At 39.8% G+C, this 8,233-nt stretch overlaps 1 pseudogene; it reads left to right on the forward strand.

Moving 5' to 3' along the window:
- The window catches only part of LOC123983586, a 23,417-nt pseudogene extending 18,763 nt beyond the window's left edge, over window positions 1–4,654 (forward strand).
- The last annotated feature ends 3,579 nt before the right edge of the window (window positions 4,655–8,233 follow it).

The raw sequence follows: 8,233 nt of genomic DNA on the forward strand, positions 1-8,233 counted from the left end.
AACAAGTGTAAAGACAATAATACCCAAGAGACAATAATACAAAAACAATACAAGATAAAAGCATGAAAACATTGAAAAGACTAAAATACACATTTAAGATAAATATAAAATTAGTAAAATAGAATAAAATAAAAGGGATAAAATAGTCAATTCTAAAACATACTGGGAGCCAGTGTTATGAAGCTAAAATAGGAGTAATGTGGTCATATTTCTTTGTTCTGGTTAAAAGCCTGGCAGCTGAGTTCTGGACAGTCTGGAGTCGATCAATAGATTTTTGGGTTAAACAGGTGAAAAGGCTGTTGCAATAATCCAGGCGTGATGAGATGAAGGCGTGTAAAATGGTCTCTGTGTCCTTAAAAGTTAACATAGATCGTATTTTTGCTATATTTCTAAGTTGATAAAAACATGATTGAACAAGCTTTGTGGTGTGCTGCTCGAAATTTAAATTACTATCAAACCAGACACCAAGGTTCTTTGCCACAGGCTTAATGTGATTTACTAGGGAACCAGCAGATGGCAGTATTTGTTTTGCCATCTGCTGGAACCCGATGACCAGGATTTCTGTTTTGTCTGAGTTCAGTTGGAGGGTCCATTTTTTAACTTCACATTTTTTAACTTCCATTTTTTAACTTCACAAATATCATTCAATTGGATGAAGACGAGTTTTTAAGTCCTGCTGTTGTTCTTTATAAAGTTTGAATCAATGTGTGAGAGGAGACAAGTGATACAGTAATACATGACCAGCTAACAAATTCATTTTACAGTTCTGAAAGAAGTTAAACTGCTATATAGATAACTAGAATTTTAAACAGGTAGTGCAAGTCCATCATAAACTTTATACTGGTGTTTTGTATTTGTACAACAAGGTGAATTACATGGATGGGGATTTAGAATAATGACACACTCTATAGTTACTCAGGTATGTATGTAAAGGTGTGTACTATCTCTGTATTGTAGTAACACTTGAAATATTGCCAAACATCAAAATGTTAAAATAAGATAAATCTTTTTGAAGAAACTTTTGTTCACTTGAGTCTCAGAGTTTTACCTCAGCTGGTACCTGCTGTCCAGTGTACAGCTGAGCCACTATGACCTCACTATGAGACAGCTTACATGGATGCAGGGTCATCCACATCATTCCACATCATGTGTCTAATCCCAGTCTTCTGCTGGATCACTGCTACAGTTCTGGAGCACATGTTGACTACAGAGCAGAGAGGAGAGCTGCCCAAGACCCTGACTGACCTGTACTCACACTTCCTGCTGGTTCAGACAAAGAGGAAGAAGCAGAAGTACGATGAGGGACATGAGACGAGTCCACAGGAGCTGATGGAGGCTGACAGGAAGGTTCTTCTGAAGCTGGGGAGGCTGGCGTTTGAACATCTGGAGAAAGGAAATATATTTTTTTACCAAAAAGACCTGGAGCAGTGTGGTCTTGATGTCACAGAGGCCTCGGTGTACTCGGGAGTTTGTACCGAGATCTTCAAAAGAGAGAGTGTGATCTTCCAGAAAACAGTCTACTGCTTTGTTCATCTGAGCGTTCAGGAGTTTCTGGCTGCAGTCTACATGTTCCACTGTTACACCAACAGGAACAAAGAGGTACTAAGAGCTTTCGTGGGGGGGGGGGGGGGATATGTTGACTCAACACTGGATGTCTTCCTGAGGGAAACAATGATGAAATCCCTTGAAAGTTAAAACGGCCATCTGGACCTGTTTGTTTGCTTCCTTCATGGCCTCTCTCTGGAGTCCAACCAGAGACTCTTAGGAGGCCTGCTGGGTCAGACAGACAACAGTCCAGAAATCATCTCGAGAGCCATCAACAACCTGAAGGAGATGGTACAGAACGACAGTCTGTACCAGGACCACTACTGACAGATGCATGAACATCTTCCACTGTCTGATGGAGATGAACGACCACTCAGTACATCAGACAATCCAAGAGTTCCTGAAGTCAGAGAACAGATCAGAGAAAGAACTCTCAGAGATCCACTGCTCAGCTCTAGCCTGCATGCTGCAGATGTCAGAGGAGGTTCTGGATGAGTTGGACCTTAAGAAATACAACACAACAGAGGAGGGACGACAGAGACTGATTCCAGCTTTGAGGAATTGCAGAAAGGCTCAGTAAGTTCAGATGTGATTGTCAACACTAAAACAACATAAAGCTAAAGCCATAAGTATGACAATAAAGAAACACACTTTATACACATGCACAATATAAACACCTCCCCTCTATAAATGTTTTCTAAAGTATTAAACTTATTACTAAAACAATTATACGTATTATACTAAAAAAGTCTACAAACATAATGTTTGTGTTTATAGCTATTAAGTTAGTGACAAAAGTATCTTCAATCATCTTCTAACTATCTTTCTTTGGGTGATGGAGGCTTGATACAAATCCAGCAGGAAACGTAATGACTTTAAGAGTTTCTTGTGATAAAATGATAATCTTTTTATTTTTACAGTGGAGACAGTGTCTACACTCTGTTTCTATAATGTGTCTGTTTATTGTTCTTTTTATATACAGACACACAGACATGTCATATGTGATCTGCTGGAACTAACGTCTCTTGGAGGCTTTTTCCATTATAGCTTCCATGTAGTTGATGAATGTTTTATCTGCAGTTTCTGAGCTATTTTACATGATTTCTTTTCATAATTTATACAATATCTATAATTATTTTTTGAGAGGATGTGAGGAGAGGCCATCCTCCCTCTTAAATAGTGAACACAACATTCCCCTCTCCATCCTCAATAAATAAAAGGTGTGACTTTACAATGAATATGTTTTCTTGTGTTTTGCTACATTAGCAATGAGTTAAACAGTAAGGAAGTTCTCTCTCTCTCTGGTAGGATTTGACTGGTCTGTAAACTGATACATTCCAAAGTTACTTTCTTGGTGTTCGCTGATAGACAGCGTTTTAAACTTAATGTGAGCAATTATATCAGTTTGCAAATACAAACTTTCAGACCAACATGTCCTCCACAACTGGTATCCCGTCTGTTCGGTCTCATGGCTGATGTGCGCAGCTTTAGGGTTAACCGACATGCATACAGTCATGGTTTATGCATCACAATCGTGTGATGGTTAGGGTAAGGGGCTTCGGGGGCTGTCAATTTATTTAAAAGTAACACAGTTAACTAGCAATAAGGCTAAAATTATACGCTAAAATAAACTCTACAAAACATAAAAATGAATGCTAATGTTGTCTTTTTGTTTCACGTGGGAACCGAACACCGGTCTTCTGGTGACTGGTGACAAACTATTACCACTAAAATGTAAATAATACAGCCTTTAACAGTAATTATACTATTAATGTAATAGGGGTCATTACATTAATTTTATGGCAGATGAAAAGCAAAAGGAGTAACATAATAAGATGCATCTAAGATGCACAAAAGACAAACAAGCACATGAATGAGGTAAATGTAGGAGTGCAGTTATCTTAAGTTAAAATATAAAATAAATAAATAATTATATAAAATAAAAAACACATATCACAGGACCCCATTAATTACAGTATGACATGTTCACATTACAGTAATTTGGCAGATGCTGTTGTCTAACGCAGTAAGTTGTGTTTCATTATGTTGCTCATGGACACTTTTACATGTGGACAGGAGGAGCTCAAGTTTCAAACCACAAACCTTAAGATCAATGGCTGACCAGCTGAGCTACAGCTGCTCAACTCATGTTAATGTGCGTTGTGATGCAAAATGCAAACAGTATTTATTTAGAATAACTATCAGATTTTACTTTACTTTAAGTTTTATATTCTCTGTCATTACAGACTTTCTGGCTGTGGACTCTCAGAGACTCACTGTGAAGTCGTGGCCTCAGCTCTGAAGTCCAACCCCTCCCATCTGAGAGAGCTGGACCTGAGTAACAACGAGCTGCAGGATTCAGGAGTGAAGCTGCTGTCTACTGGACTGGCGAGTCCAAACTGTAGACTGGAGATTCTGAAGTCAGTTCATGTATTTTGCTCTTGTCCTACTAAATTGAAATCTATATCAGAAGTTTTCCTTCAGTCCTCTTATTTTCTGGGTTTGTCTGAGCACAAATCACAATAGATAATTTTTATCAGTCAACTGTGTGTTGATGGAGATGACAGTGGTGATGAGGAGAGTCTAAATCTGTGGTTTGAAATGAGCATCAAGGACATCTGTTTTAGTAGTTTTCATAAAATGACACATGATTTTTACGAGTTAGAAGAAACATATGAAAATGAAAGTATAACATGTCTGATTTGACATTCCAGACTGGACTGAGATCAGCAGCATGTTATTAATCTGTGTTGACATGAATAAATGTATGAATGTTGTGCTGACATTTGGATGATGTCTGTAAAAGACTGATATGATGATCCACAATATCACAATGACAAAGTCACTCTATTCATTTTAGGGAAAGGCTAATTGATTAGGAGATAGTACACATTTAAAAACTGGAATTGATTTTTATTTACGTTTCATTAATTTTTTATTCAGATTGAGGAGCTGCAGTTTGACAGAGATCAGCTGTGCTTCTCTGGCCTCAGCTCTGAAGTCCAACCCCTCCCATCTGAGAGAGCTGGAGCTGAGTAACAACAAGCTGCAGGATTCAGGAGTGAAGCTGCTGTGTGATTTTCTGGAGAGTCCACACTGTAGACTGGAGACTCTGAGGTCAGACACCATTTTTTCCTTCTGTGCTGAGATTAATATGATGTGAAAGTTGTGGTGGCAGCGCACCTTCACACATGAAGACATGATCCTATTAGTGACTATTGATGGAGTGGCAAGTTCAAATAAACGGATCTGTGCCAATGAGCCCCTCATTTAATGATAAAATTTGATAAGTTTTAGTTTGGAAAAGATGGTTCGGTAGAAGGCACCGTTACAGTAAATCGGTACTGACTTTCCCAAAGCTTGCTGCGATGCAGTTGTTATCAAACCAACATCATAGTTAGTTCTTGTATTGCTCTTACTATTGAGATGCTGTCTGGAGGGCGTGATGCTGTTGCTAGCCGCAACAGAAGGGACACCTTCTGACTCTTCTTGCTCACATCTCATGCTTGCTGCTATCCCGTCTTTCTTTTAAGAAAACTGAATATGTTTGGAAGCTTTGCTTTTTTTTGCTCAGCTGCCTATTTCAAATTTTGCATCTGAAAGCCGCTTTTGTGTTTGCATCTCCACACCGTGTTAATTTCTCAGTTGCTGTCACTTCACTAGCTAGCATATTCTTCTGTCTGGCTGGAAGAGTCCCTGACAATAACCATTACCCAAAATGTCTTTGCGGGTACATGCTACAAAAAAAAACGCCGGGAAATGTGTGAGTTGATTCCCCTGAATCTCTTCATAACAGCTTTTTTGAAGAGGATAATAAAAAACAAACAAAATAATAAATACAAAATCATTAAAAACAGAATTTGAACACTCAGTTCTTTGATTATAAGTCTTACACTCTAGCAATTGAGCTAACCAGTGAAATTATCCTAAAGAAATGCACCTGCCGACCCCTGGATTCAACTGTAGTGTGTTATCTCGAGATCTCTAGATAATTATCCCGTTATCACAGGAAAACAATTTTGAATGAATGGCCGATCATATGTATTTATAAATTATACTAATATGAGAGGGATTGTAAGACACCATGGGTTGGCCTATCAGGTGTCATAGGTCAATTTAAATGTCTGATCATTGATACTGATCCTTCAGACATAGTTTCTCTATGTGTGTGTGTAGTTTTTCTCCTCTAATTCCAGACTGACCCGAGATCAGTAACACGTTATTAATCTGTGCTGACATGAATATGTGTATGAATGTTTTGCTGACATTTGGATGATGTCTGTAGAAGGCTGACATTATGATGATCCACAATAACACAATGACAAAGTCCTTCTACTGATTTTAGGGTAGTAGAGTGTGTGAGTCAGTCCATGCTGGTTTCAGCAGTATTGGACTAAACACAGTTAGTTTCAAAGCAATGATCCAGGATTTCCTGTAAACCTCAAAACTTCTCAGCGGCTGCTTTCCTCAGTGAAGCTGTGAAAGGAGAATGGTGACAGGCTTCAGGATTGGACAGAAAGACTGAGAGTGAGAACAGTCAGCCAATCATATCAGCCAGAAGCTTGCTGTGATCATGTGTTTGAGTTGATGTGAAGACAACTGTTGTTGTTGTGTTCATGTCTACATGAAATAAAGTTGGATTACAGCTGACAGCATCACGAGATCCTCATTCATCAAACTGCCATGCCATCAAATCTGATCTCAAAGTGTTTGTTCTCGCATTTCAACACTAAACTATTGATTAGTTTATCTTTGTCACAGCTCTGAGATCAGTCTGACTGAAGCCTGCAAATCACTGGCTCTGGAACCACAATTACATTTAGTAACCATGTGGTCTTTCTACAGACCAAAGTCTCTGCAGGTCTTATTGTGTTCACTCCAATACGTTAACATGAGAGCTGAAAGGAAGCTGGCTACGCTACACAGCCGCTCCACTTCTGGTCTGACCAGGACTGAAGTCCCTGCTGGTCTTTATCCTGGATGTGCTGCATCACTGTCTGACAGCTGATGAAGGGAGTCTCTGTAAACTCTGATTTATGACTTCTGCTGTCTGTCTTCTTCTCTCATCAGATGGAAGTGAGCTCTGTCCGAGTGTGAGTGATGAGAAAGGTCTACACAGTCTCTGCAGACACACTCCTCCACTCCTGCTGCTCCACACTCAGCCACCTCCTCCACCTGGACCTGGACTTTATTTCATTTAGATATTCTGAACCCAAAGTGCCTCAGCAGATTAGTTCTGTTTATGACGACACAACTGCAGATTAACACATTTAGAGGTTCAGTGTGTAAGATTTAGTGGCATCTAGTGGTGAGGGTTGTGAATTGCAACAATCCTTCCAGTCTACCTCTGCCCCCTAAAGGCTTGTGCAGACTACACGAATTTCAGTGTCGGCTGATGGCTGTGCCGTTCACACTAACAAATTTTCCGGCTTGTGACGGGAGTCTTGAAGTTGTTGTGGCGTTCACATTATGTGACTGATCGGAGACAGGGGGTCACACACTACGCAGGTCTCTAAACCATGTTTTGTCAAGAAAACACACGTGAAATGGAACGTAAAACTGGAAATGAGGCGAACCTACACACGCAACAGTTGTTGTTTGTTATTATAAAGATAGCAATTATAAAGCCAAAGAATATGGCTGAAAGAATGGATTAGCACACACAGGTAGCAGGGATTGTTTGTGCTACAGAGAGAGCTGAAGGGGAGTAAAAAGTGTTTTTAAGTGAAAAAGTAGCGGCCTGCTCTGCCAGCTGCCTGCTCTCATTGGCTGGTTGTGGATGTTGAGTCGGCCAACTCCGCCAGATATTTGGCATGCTAGATATCTGGCAGACGTCGGCGACGTGTCAGAAATGTGTCGGGGAGCCGTTGTGATGCGTCGTTGAGTAGTTCACACATAACGACTGGTGACCGCCGATCAACCGCTGATTTACTCCCGATCACAGGTTGCAGAGCTCGTCCAGCGTCAAATCGGGCTAAAAATTGTGTTGTGTGAACTAGGCTTAACCTTTCAAAGAGCATAGGACAGCTACGGTGGCTGGCTAGTCAAGGATTGAGGTTTCTTTAGCTATATTTATAAGAGATTATATTTACTTTATTATTCAGAAAACAATATGTTATTGTGACTTGGCCACTGACAGATAAAATGGAAAATGTCAGCCAAGAGTGTGAAACACTGTCACTGTTTCTGCACCACAGTCCATTAAAAACCACACATTAGATAAAGTTTATACAAACATTGACAATGGAAACACATTAATTCTCTCTGTGATTAGGGGCCTTCGCCAAAACTGCCCGCCAACAATAATATCTGGCCCACTGCCAGATTATAGTGTTTTGATGGTGGCAAAAAATATAAATAAATGCGTTGATAGTGGTGATGAAATAGATCTCAGTCATGACAGCAACATTTACTCACATAATTACTTCCTCGTAAGTGCTTTTGCCTACAAAATAAAAGCGCAAGAAGCTTATTTAATGTAATGCAGTATTGGAGTTGAACTGAGCTTTTACTTTGATTAATTGTGAACAACATTAAAAGAGTCTGTAGCCTGCTTGACACACCTCTGAAAGAGCCATCAGAAAACGTGATTCCCCTAAATGTCCTATGTCTGGATACACTGGGGAAATGCAAAATCGTCCATAGGTTGATGGATGCGGATCAAAATCCGAAACAAAAAGTGCAGCAC

This window comes from Micropterus dolomieu, linkage group LG01 (genome assembly GCF_021292245.1).
Source record: "Micropterus dolomieu isolate WLL.071019.BEF.003 ecotype Adirondacks linkage group LG01, ASM2129224v1, whole genome shotgun sequence".
Lineage (NCBI taxonomy): Eukaryota > Metazoa > Chordata > Actinopteri > Centrarchiformes > Centrarchidae > Micropterus > Micropterus dolomieu.